Genomic DNA, 16,530 nt, shown 5'->3' on the forward strand with positions numbered 1-16,530 from the left:
AGTGACCGCAAAGCGACTTTTCAGAGCTATACAAAAGGCCTTGAATTAAAAAAAAAAACAGCAATTTAAGAACGAAAGTTATAGGTCGGAGACACCGTTGCGCGTGTGTCACAGATGGACTCACTTCACAATGCCTATCGGCTTGACACAAGTCAAGAGGCCAGGTTCAGAACCAGGAATCCCGGCTCATTATACTAAACTTCGTGATCTTGGACGTATTCCTCCACATGCTGCAATAGATCATCTCCAACAAAAGTAAAAACTCGCAGAGGCGAGTTAGTTTGAGCTACACAATAAAAACAATGAACGTGTACCTTATTCCAAACTATCCAATTCACAAAACATGCAACTGCATTGCCGACAGTTTAACGAGCCATCTTCAAGGCTGCAAAGCATAATATGTAAATGTATCGCCTCCAAACGCACACCCCCTCCCATGCTGCCTGTGAGTGAGTTGGAGGATTCCCCGGGCCTGTGGACTGCATCCCTCCCTGCTTTATTTTTGGTGTCCCCCCCCCCCTTGCGTGCTGCCTGCCCGTGCAGTGTAGCCCATACACCTATCGAGAGGGGTGAAGGGGGTCTGCAGCCCAGGCGCCTCCTTCCCCCACCAAAACCTACCCCCCCACAGATATCCGGCCACAGGGCGCGCAGGCCAGGCTGCCAGAGGTGCCCCCAGCTGCCAAAAGTTAGCGCACACACTCGCGGCAAACAAAAGGCTGCAGTGAGCCCGGCGCTACAGCGGTCAGCAGATGTGCAGCCAGAGTGGGGCCGTGCATGAGCCACTGCTGTGACCTGCGCTGCAGAGTGGTCTTTTGGGGGAGGGAAAAGTAACATATAATCTGTTGAAACATTCTGGTACACAGACGAGCCTCTCCTCCCCAGACGTCCCCCCACAGTGGCATGCGTGTGCCTCTGCCCCCATGCCTCAGCCCCTCCTCCCCGATGCTCACCTCCGTGCAGCGCCTCCTCGGGGGCCCGGAGGGCCGCATGATCCCCGCGGGGGCGAGCCGTGCACGGTGCTCTGGGGGCAGCGAGCGGTGCTCCGGGCGCGCACAACAATCAGCCCCATTCAGCGCGGAGCAGGCACAGGAGGAATGGCAGAGCGGCGGCGGCGGCGCCTCCCGGGTCCCAAAGCTGGGGGCTGCAGGGTGCCAGGGCTTCAGCGCTTCCGGCCGCAGAGCCCCGCGCGGGGGGCGCACGTGGAGCACGGCATGTCCGGCGCTGCAGCCCGCGTGCCCGGGTCCCGGAATGCAGCGCACGGAGCCGGGCTGGAGCATGCAAATACCGACGGAGGGAATGATAGGAATGGCACCGCTCCTGCGGCCGCGGCGAGCCCGCGGTCCTAGAGCCGCCTGCTGCATGCTCGCCTGTCACAGGCTGCACACAGGCTGAGGCTGCACGGCACGAGGGTGCATGGCACCGGGACGTCACAGTGATGTGCGTTAATGTCACAGCCTGCACCAGGCTCAAACAAAGAGAGGTTATTAATGACAGGCATCCCTGCCGGCCGTGTCACAGACAACGATTCAGAAAAGGGGGTGGTGATGAACAGAGTGTCACAGACAGGCACGCTTTCACCACAGAGCTATTCAGTGAATGCACTGATTTATAGGTATGAATAGACGTACCAAGGTTATCAGAGCTTATCGTACATTTATTTAGGCTTGAGATATCATTTACGCGTAAGAAAGAAACACACGAGGAATCAGGGTGTCCACCTCACTTGCTGTCTATGCGAAAATGTCACCAGGCCTGAACTTTTCACCAACAAAATATCTATTTCAGCTGTGTTGGTCTAACTGGTGCCATGGAAGCAAAGCAAAACTTCAGCACCCAGAATGCATTTTGCTCCCACGCACAAGCCCAGGACTGAAAAAAGTGTTCACAATGACCTGGTCATAGTTACCTCACGTGGAGTAGAGCTAGAGTACCAGTTTAATAAAAATACTTCTCACTGATCTCATAGGCGCTAAGGTCAGATGTGCTATGCAGCAGATTAAAAAGCAACACAAGAGTCGTGAAAATCAATGGTGCTATCAGGTCAAAGTATATCATTTAAATGGAAACCCTGTCAACCCAAACATGACCATTTACTGTTCATCCACATTTAAAATGTGCATTTTTTTCTGACAATCTACCACTGGAATTACTATTTTTTAAAGTTTTAGCATGGTGCTCCTTTAGCAGCACTAGGGGGCAAACTATTTCAGGAATATATTTAAACAAGCATTTACAATGCAACGGTCTCGCCTTCGGAAAAGTTAGAGCTTTTGGCATTGTAAATGGCAAACTTTTTATTTATGTGTTGGTTTTGAAAACAGATATATAAATGGCATTGTCATTTACAATACCTCACAATTTTAAACTTAAATGTTGGTCTCATAAGAAAGACAGCCGTTCCACTAATGCAAAAATGTAACTACAAAAAGAGGTGTTGGGATTTTAATATCAGTCCCCAAACCCTTAATAGTGTGTACATACTGCTGGAGAACAATAGTTGCATCTAAAGTTTAGAGACAAAATTACTACATTAAGGCGCCTAATTCTAGCTCTACGCCTTAGTTCCTTACAGATCTAGAGATGCTAGAGTTCTGGAGTGCCTTTGCAAACATTTGTCACTGAAAATAGCCAAAGTTGTCGATGCAGGGGTGAACCAGTAGAGAGTATAGACAGGCAAGCAGGAGGCAAAAGCTAGTGCTTCTGAGCAAGTAAGGTGACATTAAAGGATGCAGGAATCAGGAACGCTCATTTAATTATTTTATTAACAATCAATAACAGAAAATACATCAACAGCAGTATAAAGAAATAAACAGCAATCGTAGCAGAAAACAGAGGTCACTTGCTTGAAAAGGTGCAATAGGGTTTATAGGATCGAAGGGGGACAGAAAGGGACCAGTATGCAATACAAGTATACAATACAATGTACAAACAAAACAAAGAGCCACAAGTGAGGATGGGCCATTAGAGGCAAGATGGGTCTTTTTAAAAAGACTCAAGTGTAGAGAAGTACACGGCTACAAAAGAAAGTCTGTCTAACCAAGAGTGTCAGACTGCGATTCTGGATAATTTACAAGCATCCACGTGACATCAGAGTAACTGGGGCAATTTTTAGAATCCTACAGGTGCCGCTAACACCTTAGGTACATAATCCCCCCTGCTCCTTGTACAAGACTAGATATTCACTGGTCCAATGTTATTCAAACAATGTGCAACAATGTTCAATCGATGAAGTTCCTTGCAGAACGCAGTTTAAAGTTCCAAGCCTCTTACTTATTACAGAACCGAACTTTCAGGTGACAATTTAATGCATTCTAGGTATTGTTGTCTTGGGTTGCTTCCAGTGAACTAATTGGACTATTACACCAGATAGCAACTATCTGAAGCTTAAAAACCCATTTCTGAAAACAGTGACCGTCATGATACAAGGAGACACTATATATCTAAAAATCGCATACTAGTAAACCGCTGAACCTACGCATCTGATACTCTTGTCTATATCTGTTAAAATCTTCAATTAAATAATGGTATTCGCACTATCACATGCACATTTGCTCTTGCTATAAATAATAAGCGTTGGACAAATATACCAAACGATCAGGCACCATCGATTCCACCTTTATGACACCATTACACAGATTCTATTAAATAAAAGAAACAACACTACCAATGACAAGCGCGGGGGCAAAGAAACTCGCAATTACCATACATAAAGTAAAGAACCCAAGCATGTTTACGGAAGGCATTCGTTCCACCCTGTATTCCTCCTTATAAATGCAAATGTCACTGCCTATTACCTGCACTACCAGACCGTTTAATTGCTCCCTCCCCTCCCGCACCCTGCCCCTCAACGTGACATTTACCCCCATTCTAGTCCGCTGACACGTCTCATTTACTGTCACCGCCAACCTCTATTCTACTTTTGTCCGCCCGGTAGCAGCAGTCTCTGGCTCACCTGTGCTGACCAGGCCGGAGGTGGGAGGCTAGTTCCTCACGCTGATGATCACGTTTTCTGCAAAATTTCCTCTCCCTCCCTGCACAAGATGTCGACCAGCAGCTGTCACCTGTATGCCGGAAGTGACAGTGGTAAGGATAGAGGACTTCCGATGTCAGCTGTACAATACCATGGATACCAGATACGGAAACGATCTCTCACTAACTAGTGTGAAAGGTCGAAAGAAAAGAGTGCGATAAAATTACGGCCATCTTGAACGTAAATAGGCATCGCTATGTTGAGGTGAACTCTTGATGTGTGTAAAAAATTTCTTTTGTTACCCTATGTCATTGAATTATGTGAATTTAACGAGGACGTAAATGCAAATTCAAATGTCACTCGTGTAAGGGATGGAACCATGAATACGCTAGCGCTCCATTTATCAATCCTCCCGGCGGTGCGATGTTCGCGCCGCGGATCACGCACAGCAGTCTGCTCCTCGCAACACAAGTACAGACGGCTTTAGTGGGAATAAACAGTAATTTATTTGAAACAATTGTGAAATACTTTATGGAAACCAGCGGTGTAATGCATTCAAATAAATGCCAAGGTGGGCTGATGGAGAGCTGAGCTGGGGCGTTAAATCACCCTGCTTAGGAATTCAACGGCTGCGAGCAGACAGTAAATCCGCGGTGGCACTATCCGGCGATGGCAGCGCTTTGTGACGACGGCTCACCGGCTCTACAGCACCCTCTTACCCACCGTGCCTCGGCAGCCCGATGTATGTATGCGACACGGGACTGTGGAGCGGCGGCCGCTCCCGTTTTTCTTCATCCTCGGTCACTACAACGTAACCTTCTCTTACAGCATTCACTGGAACGTTACAAAAAATAAACAGGAGACTTCACAAGTAAGCTACTGCCCGGCCGCCATCTTCTGAGAAATGAGCAAAACAAACCTTAAAAAAAAAAAAAAACACCGCCCACCGCCTCAATGACGATCGCGAAGGGGCGGAGAGCGAAAAAATCGCCGGAACGCCCACGAATCTGCTCGGGGAATGAGTGACGCATCTCTGTTCCAATGGCTAGCCTCCATTTATGGAGCTAGCCAATGGAACAGAGAGGCGGGACAAAGACCCATACTGATAAACAAAAGTTTTCGCCTGCGCGAACGCTGCTGCGCAGCGGATCGCCAGGCGAAACCTAAAAAGTGGGGCATGGAGCAAGCACGCCCAGCATGCTTTACGTTTGTGTTGTGTTTAATGAAGACATTTCCGATGACTGCAAATATAGCACACTGATAATTGTTATGCAGATAAATGTTGAATGAGTGTCTTGAAATGGTGACTTTCCTTGTAGACTGAACCAGTAACAATTCAAATAGAAAATCCAACATTCATGCAAACTAAGTACCCGAATATCTATTAGTTTCCCATTTTTGCGAAGTTGGTAGCTGTAGGAATTCAAACCATATTTGCTTGCATTAGTGTAACTAACCAGCTTCAACCATGTTTTCTTGCTCGCGTTAAAGTTACCCGTCTCTGACATAGGGCCACCTTTGCATCTTGTGATACGTGAAAAGTGAAGATGAGCTTGCTCAGCCGAAAATGTTACAAATTTGTAACTTTCCGAAGGTTGTGCCACCTGTTTTCAAGAGCTCAGCCTCGACACCTGCTTGTGTTTACCAGAATATACATTTTGGATCTGTTTTTAATTTACAAGCTCACTCCACTACTGATTGCCAGGGGAACCCTTGGCCGGTTTGCTCCGTGACGAACATACAAGTATTGTTTCTTTTCAGAATACACTTTTCAGACTTCTTTTGGCATGTAGGGAGATTTCGTTGATATAGACCTTATAATAATGATTCTTATACCTTGTTTTCTATAAAAAAGAATTGACTCAGCGAAGCTAAAGATATTGTCATGTGCCCAAGTTAAGCCCTGTAGGAATTAGTGCTATTTTTAAATGCACACAGTCCTTTCCTAAAGTTGCCTTCTCTTTGCCACATCAACCTTTGGCACACATTTGTGTTTGTGACTCTTGGACTAGTTTCTTGAGAACACTGGCCTTGCTGACACGGAACACTTTGTGAGCACACTATCACACTGCCTTGACATTAGAAACATGGCCCTCACGTGCACGACACAAGTGTGTTTGTTATTACGTCCATGTGATGATGCAGCTATCTATACACACAAACAATGGAATGCCGATCACAATCTTGGCCTGAGGCAAGGATACCATTTTCTACATATAACTTCAGTTTTCACATTTAATCAGAGGAGACACTTCTGCTGACTTCGAGGGGTCCATACATGCAGGAGCTTTCGCCTAGCAGCTGACCGACATCTCCATGTTGGGTGTTCAGTTTGTGACCAAGATGGGGTCTTACACTGTTACCCATCAGGTAATGGGGTTAGATCATACAGGAGAGGGCTTCTTGGCAAAACATACATCTGCATCCTAGACTCATAGGTTAGGGTTTCGCATTGTAGGAGTGCGCTATATAGTTGTACTATGGTATATGTAATCATATATAAGTTGTGTCAATGAAATGGTCGAGCTATTCCTTCTGTTCACCGTTCTGACATTCAGTATAACTTTTGTCTACTTCTGTCTATTAATCACCGAGCCCATAAATTCTATACAAGAATCACTACGGTTCAATAAATATTGAAAACGACCCCTCTATGTATTCTTTGTACATCTCTCTGAGTGAAAGAGAGCACAAGCGACTTATAGAAAATCTGTCGCCACAGTTCCGGAGGGAACAGAGTTGCCAAGTTCAGTGGTTGCCAGAATTGTTCGCCCCTGTTTAGGATTGGGGGATAAAGGTGGCACTGCGAGTTAGCTGATCCAAGGGACAACATATGCTGTCGGGGTGCATGGAACCAGTCTAGCACCATCCCAAGTATATGTTGCCCCCAAACACGCAGTTCCTACGGATGGGTGGAAACTACAATACAATGTGTTCGGAAAGAGTGCCTCCAACATTTGTGTGGGGTTATTTCCCATGTTCCCTTTCCCAGTACGCTACAGATGAGCTCCTTGTTCTTTAGAGATTTTCTTTTATTTCAGGAATGAGGCAGCAGCGAGCTCTGAGCTAGAGCTAGAGAGGCACAGAGGTACGGCGCTCAGCACAGAAAGCCCCATGGCATATTTATGGGGAAAACGTGAAATGATGCTGCCATGTTGTACTTCTTCTGTATGTGGAGGGGTGAACCGTTCCATTTTGCTGCCTGTGATGAGTGTGAAAAAAGCCAGGCCTTCGGCTAGAGGTGGACAAGCCAACAAATTAACAGGGGGAGCCGAACCAGAGCCGAGCAAAGGGTCTGACTCGACTCTTAGAGCCCGTACACAAGCCACATCCTGAAAATGTTTACTATGTAAATCATACAACAGACGTCACACAAAATATGATAAAGTCTCTTCTCTTCACAATTAAAATAAATGTATTTTTTTAATAAGTGGAAGCTTTGATAATTATTCGTTAACTTACAGCATTGCACTGAGAAATACTTATTAAAAGTGTTAGTTATTAAACATGAACCATTAGGGAAGTATGAGGCAAGACAGTTGTCATGGAAATCCTGTACATGGCCCAGGTCATTATAGCCTCATAACAAACGGGGGGGGGGGGGGGAAGGGTCAGAGGGACATACAAATATTTAGAGATCACTCCTGGTTCGAGTCCCCAACTCAATATGTGATAAACAAAAAGAACACAGGGAGTCTAAAGCAACACAGTGTGTGGTTCGCTACCCTAAACTCAAATGAAGCTAATGAGTCGGTGCCCTAATCACCCTAGATAGCCTGAGAAGCAGAGTGCAAAATGGATAGCGAGCCACACACTGTGTTGCTTTAGACCCCCTGTGTTCTTTTTGTGTATCACCAGGTCATTATCGTGCAACATTATGTTTATGAAATCAAACACAATAAGTTTTTGTACACCTGATATTTTGAACTCACATACTTGAAAGAGCTTTTATATTCAATAATGAAGAAAAGGAGTTTTGGTGAAAACAATATTTGCATAAGGTCACACAATATAAGCGAGAAAGCCACAATTTATCCAGGTTTTCTGGTTTCACTTTGTACAAATCAGCCAGCAAATGGGCATATATTCGTCTTTCTTTATGATGACACTTTGTGTTTACCTTGTTGTGCATTTTTCTGCAGTTCTTATTAGGGCGAACTCAACCCAAATATATTGGAGTACTTTACATGTGCTCCAGATACACTGCACATAGTCACATTCATTGTTTATAGGCACAGGGAGATTAAGCACTTTGCCCAGACTCACAGGATGTTAAGCCAATGCGAGACTTGATTCCCCAGTTCCAAAGTTGGCAGCTCTGACTGTAATTTCAAAAGAACGGGGGACCCCACATCAAATAAAGGGCAGGTAGATGGGGAAAAATTACGTGTCAAAACAGGAGAGGAGCCTGCCCAGAGGTTTAAGAGATTGGCCTATAATAGGTCCACATTAAATAGCACGCTGAACCCTATGTGGATATCTCATAAATGCATCACAAATAGAATTATATCACAAAAGTTTATTATGGGTTGTTATAATTCATTTTTTTCTTTTTTTGTGTTTTTTTTAATACAGGTAGACATGTGCAACAATGGCAACTATAAATATACAATAAAACATTAGGATTAATTCCTAAACAGGGCCCATATTTCCACAAAAACTATCACCAAGCATACAAGCAGTCATTCTCAATCATTCACACTTTGCTGTAGGCCGGGCTACACCTTCATCAGGGCGGAGGTGAAGAGGAGGGAAACTGAGGCCCCAGTAGTAATGTCCTTGTTATGATATTGTGTATCTTGTTTAAATTCTCCCTGTTTAAAATCTTGCAACTCGAAATACCCTCTGTTGGATATCCTCTAAATAAATGTTATTTTAAATCTTCTTCACAGAGAACTATCTTCCTACTGTGGCCTCAGTTTCCCTCCTCTTCACCTCCGCCCTGATGAAGGTGTAGCCCGGCCTGGGCTATACACCGAAACGCGCGTCGGCGTTTGTTCCACCCTTGGAACCCACTTAATAACCTGTTTGGGACATCATGCCATCTGTCCCACACTCATCCACAGCAACTGTGTGAAGCAAAGTGTGAATGATTGAGAATGACTGCTTGTATGCTTGGTGATAGTTTTTGTGGAAATATGGGCCCTGTTTAGGAATTAATCCTAATATTTTATTGTATATTTATAGTTGCCATTGTTGCACATGTCTACCTGTATTTTTAAAAAACACTAAAAAAGAAAAAAATGGATTATAACAACCCATAATAAACTTTTGTGATATAATTCTATTTGTGATGCATTTATGAGATATCCACATAGGGTTCAGAGTGCTATATAATGTGGACCTATTATAGGCCAATCTCTTAAACCTCTGGGCAGGCTCCTCTCCTGTTTTGGCAGCTCTGACTGTAATGCCACATCCTGGGTTAAGGGAGGATGGCAGTCAGAAGCCACATGAAAGCTCCAGGAGTGGGGGCCTCTCTGTGTACCTTGCAGGGGGGCCCCTTTAACTTTCATTTCACCACTGGAAAGCTCGGCTCGTTATGAGTTTGAGAATCCAACTGGACCTCGGGCTGAGTCAGAGCCAGGCATCAGAATTGAGCCTGGCTCGATGTTTCAGTGGCTCACCACATCTACCTGCAGCTACCAGTGTCTAATGTGTGTTGTGCATATGTGACAAGCTGTACTGCTCCCTCTGGCGTGTCTGGCAGCAGCTTCTGCCTGAAAATATTCACACAAAATCAACCCAACTCTCCTTATTTTCTGTCCAAAAATTATTGATAATACTGACATGAGAACTCCAGCATTTCTACCCAGTTAAAATAAGGTTAATCTTTTATTTATTTGTTATTATATCTATAGGTATTTCATATGATGGGACCTTTGTCTTGGGAGCAGTGGTGTTCCTTAGATATAACATTCTAACTGTATGTAGCCAGAGCATCTCAACAATTAGGTGCTCGACACGGAAATGTGTGGTGAGCAGAGTCCATCTGAGCCATCAGACAACAGACAGGCTAGGGTTGTGTAGGGAACATGTAACTTAGGCGATGCAATGCACCGTTGATTTTTATTTATACACTATTTGATGTATAACTCATGAGAGGAGAAGCCTCGAGTGGGTCATGATGCCCTTCCCCTCCCTCAACAAAGGTAATAAAAAGGATATTACATTATTGACATCTGCATATATAGTTTATGCCATGGCATTGTTTCATGTTTATTCGCGTTAAGAAAATGTATTTAACCAAAACTAGGAAGAATAGAGTTATATTGTACAGTACGATAAAATCATATTGAAAAGGCCTTATTACCATTTAATAGAATAGTTTCCATGTGTAAAGTGACTGTTATCTATCTATCATCTATCTATCTATCTATCTATCTATCTATCTATCTATCTATCTATCTATCGATCTGTAGATAGATAGATAGATAGATGGATAGATAGATAGATAGATAGATAGATAGATAGATAGATAGATAGATAGATAGATAGATAGATAGATAGATAGATAGATAGATAGATAGATATCCAGATCAAAAGGCCATCATTAGGGCTCTGAAAGTAGTCAGATTGAAGGCCATGACTGGTGAGTGACTGGTGGACATATGCAGAAACCTGTTTGTTTTGATGGAATTGGGTTATGCTTGTGGAGACTGCAAATGATTGGTCAGAGAGTAGCCAATAAGAGCGAGGCAAGCCCCGGTACAAAAGAACACAACTTTAAAGTAATTCCATGTAATGGCATTGGTAAAGATAAGGTGTTGTCGAAACGCGTCTGCCGATTATGAATGAATGGAATTTTGGACGAGCTGAGGGCTCCTAGATCCTTTTTTTGGGACATTTGTGAAAAAAAATATATACAGACTGCTATCCCATTGCATTTTTGTGCTTGCTAGTTTTATAGTTCACACATCATTTGCTATATCGTAAGACCAGATATCAATCGCATAGTCACAGTGTATTATGGTCCATGTAGTTTTTCACATAATGATACATTTTCTGCCTAATATGTATTTTTGTTTTTCCTTTAAAGCTCACTAAGGGAGGGCAGTGCAGTTTGCAATCAAATAATCATGCAGCATAAATTAATGCATCGCTGACGGTTTAAAATAGTTTGCTATGGAAGGGAACTTTTCTCCCAGTGCTTAGCCACCAACCACTATGAAGAAAAAATGTGATTCCAAAAACCTCCGTCATGGCCAGACAACAGCATCTAAGCATGGAAGGCGCCGATTGCAACTACGGACGGAACTTTCTGACCCTTGCACGGATCTTTGTTTGAACATGGGATAGAATTATAAATTGTTTAGGGGTTATCAGGTGGGTTAAAGTCTGCAACTCACAATTTTCCTCTGGTTTATACCCCTAGGTCAAACTTGTTAATATTTACTGGCCAATAAAAGACAGGAAACTGCTGAAACATAAAGACTTTGTTCCAGAAAGCACCACAATCCCTTATTATGCCTTATCTTGAATCGCTTAACCTGTAATACACAATATTCAATGCAAAGAATAAATACTAAACTTCAAGGTATTGGGGTTTATTGGATACTATATATCTATAATTGTCACATCCCCACCCCACCAGCGCATTAATAACTAGGGTCAAATGTAGGTGTAAACCTTGGCTTTGATTATCCTTCGTCTATGTCTGGTCTCCCATTGCATTCTGGACCAGTGTTATGTTGTATTATATTGTTATTGTATATTGCTTTAAGGCTCGTGTTGGAGCGAGCCCCTGGAATGCTTGTTGCATCACTTGTGTTCTATGGGTATGAGTCAGTTGGAGCCTGGCTACCTATCTGTATGGTTGTGCTTCCTGGCACTACCTGTTCTTCCACTATTTATCTTACCTAAATAAAGAACTTAAAGGAAATCGATTCCATCTCCTACTTTACAATTGGCGACGAGGATGGGATACGGAACTTTTTATGATTTTTGACGTTGTGGTGAAACTGCGGACATTCAAGGAAAAAAATAAAAATATATCGGAGTACGCAGACAATGGAAAAATGACAGAAAACTATGCCTACTTTACAACCAGGTAGTTGTATATTTCCATATTAGCGTGTTCACTCCTTATCTATTGCATCACAATTGCAGGTCTCAATGGCCTGAATTCCCGTTGTTGTAAATTCTGTCGAGCAAATACATGAAACACGAAAGCTGTTTGGATCCCAAATCGACTAAGTCAGTGAAGGTGCATTGTTCTGCAACCAAACGTGTTTCTGAGGAGCCAATCCCTACCTCCAGGGCTGCCGAAGAGAGACTTCTTTCTCTTACAGGTCATTCTTGCCAAATAGATTGGCTAAAACTGTGTCCTGCAAGATTCCTGCAATGCCCTCTGACACACGACCCACCGCCCCTGCTTCTCAAGCACGGTGTTGCCCCGCAATGAAGTACACACAACAGCAGTGTGGTGTGCTTTCATTTCGCTGCGATATGACAACACATGCCAGGCCTTCATATTGTGTTCTTCTTATTGGTGTCTATCCTTGTTCCTCCCAGAACATTCTTCTGCTGGTATAGGGTGGCCAGGCATCCCCGTTTTGCCAGGACGGTTCCCGTTTTTAACCAACGGTCCCAGCAAATTTCAAGAAATTTAGCTCATCTCACGGTTTTATAGAGAGGTCGACTGAAAACGGTGGGAGGTGTTTTTTATGTTTTACAAAGCAGGGAAAGTTAGCAGTTGTTTCAAGAAAGCAATTTGATTAACAGGCAAGCTACTGTGTTTAAAATTTACATTGTATGTATGTTCTTACTGCCTGTTCTGTAATTCTCTGCTGAGGAGCGCTCTTATCGATTGAAGTAAAATTGTAGTCCTTCTTCTATTTTTGTGAAATGTCACGGTTTTTGGCTTTAAAATTCTGGTCACCCTATGCTGGTACAACACATTCCTCATTTCTTGCTCCGGCTGGCTGCTTTTAGCGCTTCCTGGCGCGTGCTCAGGTAGTCTCAGTAAGAAATGTTGTTGAGTTCCGTCCCCCCAAAAAGGCCAAGTCCAGTCTACAGCGCAGCCCCTTGGCCATGCTAAACCTGGTTACAATAGAAGCGAAGGGCAGTCCCTATGCAGGGCTTGTCCGTAAACATGCCAATGCGCTTACAGGAGCTGTCATTCATCAGAACCAGACACTAAGCAGGGCTATTTCCTAGGCTGGCCACCACAGCCTTTACCAGGACTGACCCTTCTTCAGACTCAGTCACTGAGCAGGCCTCTCACCTGACAGGCCACGCCTCTTACCAGGAATTGTTCCTAAGCAGTCAAAAGGCCTGATCTTTGGTTTGCGGATGGGTTATTCTGTCACAAACATAACGGACATCCCCGCAAGTGCATCATCCTATGGCACGTTATATAATGTGGACGAGACGTTCATCACGTTTGTGACTGAGTAACCATCCGCCAAACTATAAATTAGGCCCTTTGACAATAAACAGTCATTTCCTAGGCAGACCACACCCCTTACCAGGACCTGCTTCTACCAATGACCAGCCACTAAGCAGCCCCATTTAGTGGTGTAATGCAAAATGCTGAGACACTCCGCAGAATAGGCTCAATGGTGGACCCTGAAGGATTGAGCTCCTCTACACTGCAGGGGCCGGCTCGATAAAGTGAGTTGGTTTCCCGAGTGTTAAACTATTTCTTATTCCATGCCATTGCACACATTCTGCAAGGAATGCAATGGCAAGGGCTAGAGAGTGAAGGGGCCCTCCCAAAATAAGAAACCCTGGGGGACCCCGCACCGTGGGGTGAGCGGTGGCCACCGTTACACCGTTGGCCCAATTCCTTATGCAGGCCAAGCCAGTAAGCAGGACTCACCACTAAGCAGGCCTCATCAGTAAGCAGGCCCATTCCCTAGGCAGGTCACTCCCCTTACCAGAACTTGCGCCTAAGCGGAGCCAATCGCTTAGCAAGCCCATTGCCCAGACAGTCTAATGCCCACATGCATCAAAGTCAATTGCATTCTCAAACGGTGCGAATCGCAATTTTCGGCCGTTTGCTAATGCAATTGACTAATTTGGAATGCATCATGCATTACGCAATTTTAGGAATCGCAACCATGTTGCGATTTCTAAAATTGCGATTGCATTTAAGAAATCGCAATTTCAGATTTCTAAAATGCAATGCATGATCATTTTTTAATTGTGAATTCGCAATTTGGAAGTGGTAAATTAGCATGAAGTTGTACTTCATGCTAATTTACTGAAAACTTTCAAATATGCACAAATTGCATTTATGAAAGTTTTAATTTACGCACACACATGCCCTTGGGGCATGTGTGTGTGTAAATTGCATTTAAAGTTACATTTCAGGGGTGCAGGGAGAGGTTCTTTGGACCCCCCCCGCACCCTTGAAATTGCATTCACATTTTGTGAATCGCAATTTGAAATTCGCAAAATGTGAATGCCTTCCCATTCATTCTTATGGGCCTTTTCGCCCATAGGAATCAATGGGAAGGGTTTTCCTTAATTGCGATTCGCAAATTGTGAATCGCAATTAAGGAAAAATACAGAATCGCAAAAATAAATGCGAATTGTTCATGCATTGCAGTTTGCGATTTCTAAATTGCGATTCCTTAATTTTCGCAATTTAGGAATCGCAAACTGTTGCAATGATGCATGTGGCCGTAAGTCCCTGAACAGGAGCTGCCACTACTCAAATCTTGTCTTTAGGCATGGCCATTCCCTAGACAGTTCATGCCCCTTGTCAGGACTTGACCCTACGCTGATCCAGTCCTCAAGCAGGCCAATTCACTAGGTAGGTCCCTCCATTTACGAGAACTTGTCCCTAGGCAGACCCAGTCGCTATGACGTCCATTGCCTAGGCAGGTCAAGCCCCCGAACAGCACCTGCCTTTAAGAATACCTAGTTTGTAGGCATGGTCACTCCCCTAGCCAGTTCATGCTCCTTGTCTGAACTTGTCCCTGAGCAGACCCGGGGGCGTATTAAGGTTTGTGACATTGGGATTGTTTGCGTCCAGCGCACCTTTTAAAAGGTGCGCTGGGCGCAAACTATCACAATGCGCCCTATTATGATGTGCGCACGCCCCCAAGGCAGCGCATTCATGTGAAAAACATGCAGCAGCTGCTCTGTGTTTTCACAGTGCATGCGGCACCCCCCTGCACTTTTACAGTGTAATAAAGATCCCCTTGCAGTCGGGTGCAGTCAGTAACTGCACGAGCCTGCAAGGGGATGTCTGGGGGTCCATGGGACCCCTCTACCCCCTGCAGAGGGCTGCTGTCAGGAGGCGGACTGACAGTACGCCACTTTTAAATGGCGCTCTGTCGGTGCGCCTCCTGAGGGCTCCTTTGACTCTGCGCCCGCGTCAGTTATATGGCGGAGGGCAGAGTCAAACGACTTCCCTCGTCTGCATAGGGCATGCAGAACGGGACGCACAAGCGTCTGCGCCCCCTTCTACAATACCAAAGTGTCCCAGGGACGCACAAAGCGGGCGCAAACGTCCGTTGCTCGCCAGGGGCACCTTCTGTAATGCTGCCCCCAGTCTCTAGGCAGGGCCATTTTATCTGCAGGACAAGCCTCTTAGCAGAAACAGGGATTTCTTTATCTTATTAAATAAATAAATACAATAAAGCAAACAGAGTCTCTGAGCAGACCCAGACATGAAGCAGGGCCAGCCAGTAAACAAACCAAGTCTTAGGCAGGCCAAGTAAATCTATAAGCTGGGCGGGCCCTAAGGGGATGATGTTCCTAAACAGAGCAAGACCCCAAGCATGCCGGCCCCTCAGCAGACAGGCACCCCTCAGCAGACGGGCGCCCCTCAGCAGACAGGCACCCCTCAGCAGACAGGCGCTCCTCAGCAGACAGGCACCCCTCAGCAGACAGGCGCCCCTCAGCAGACAGGCGCTCCTCAGCAGACAGGCGCCCCTCAGCAGACAGGCACCCCTCAGCAGACAGGCGCCCCTCAGCAGACAGGCGCCCCTCAGCAGACAGGCACCCCTCAGCAGACAGGCGCCCCTCAGCAGACAGGCGCTCCTCAGCAGACAGGCGCCCCTCAGCAGACAGGCACCCCTCAGCAGACAGGCGCCCCTCAGCAGACGGGCGCCCCTCAGCAGACAGGCACCCCTCAGCAGACAGGCACCCCTCAGCAGACAGGCACCCGCTATGTAAAATCCACCACCTCGCTTTCTAGGAGCAAGCACTCGTCAGCCCTGCTTGCTCCTTCCGGTGCAACAGCTGCTGTGTCCGAGATCTAAATGGATCCTGCTGGACGCACACACTTTGGCGCTGTTGGACACCGATGTTCAGCTCAGGTGTGCAAATGGCACGATTTAAAAGTGCAAATGCCCGGCTTGATTCGAAGTCGTAAATTCATTTACGTGCAAGTCATGTTACACTGGTATGGTGCAATATAATGTGGATACAAACCTTCCCCAGGGGAGAGACGCGGACATTCCTTGGGGGGAATGCCATGCAAAGTGGGCGAGCACCCATATACTCACAAGATTGTGGGCATTCAGAAAACGTTTGACAGGCCATCCCCACCCTGGGTATTGCTGCTGACTTACTCCTGTCAAAGGTAGCAGTAAATGCCACTC

The 16,530-nt window shown here is 45.4% G+C and overlaps 1 protein-coding gene across 2 annotated transcripts in view; it reads right to left on the reverse strand.

Moving 5' to 3' along the window:
* AMOTL1 (angiomotin like 1) overlaps positions 1 to 16,530 on the reverse strand; it is a 311,572-nt gene that overhangs the window by 224,955 nt on the left and 70,087 nt on the right. The window contains exon 1 of one of the 2 annotated variants that reach the window (XM_086935302.1): positions 951 to 1,298. The exons of the other annotated variant lie outside the window; for it this stretch is intronic. The gene's annotated coding sequence lies outside the window, so the exon portion shown is untranslated. Of the gene's footprint in view, positions 1 to 950; positions 1,299 to 16,530 lie in introns of those variants that run through there. 2 annotated transcript variants of the gene reach the window in all.

The sequence above is a fragment of the Lissotriton vulgaris genome, chromosome 8 (assembly GCF_964263255.1).
Source record: "Lissotriton vulgaris chromosome 8, aLisVul1.2, whole genome shotgun sequence".
Classification (NCBI taxonomy): domain Eukaryota; kingdom Metazoa; phylum Chordata; class Amphibia; order Caudata; family Salamandridae; genus Lissotriton; species Lissotriton vulgaris.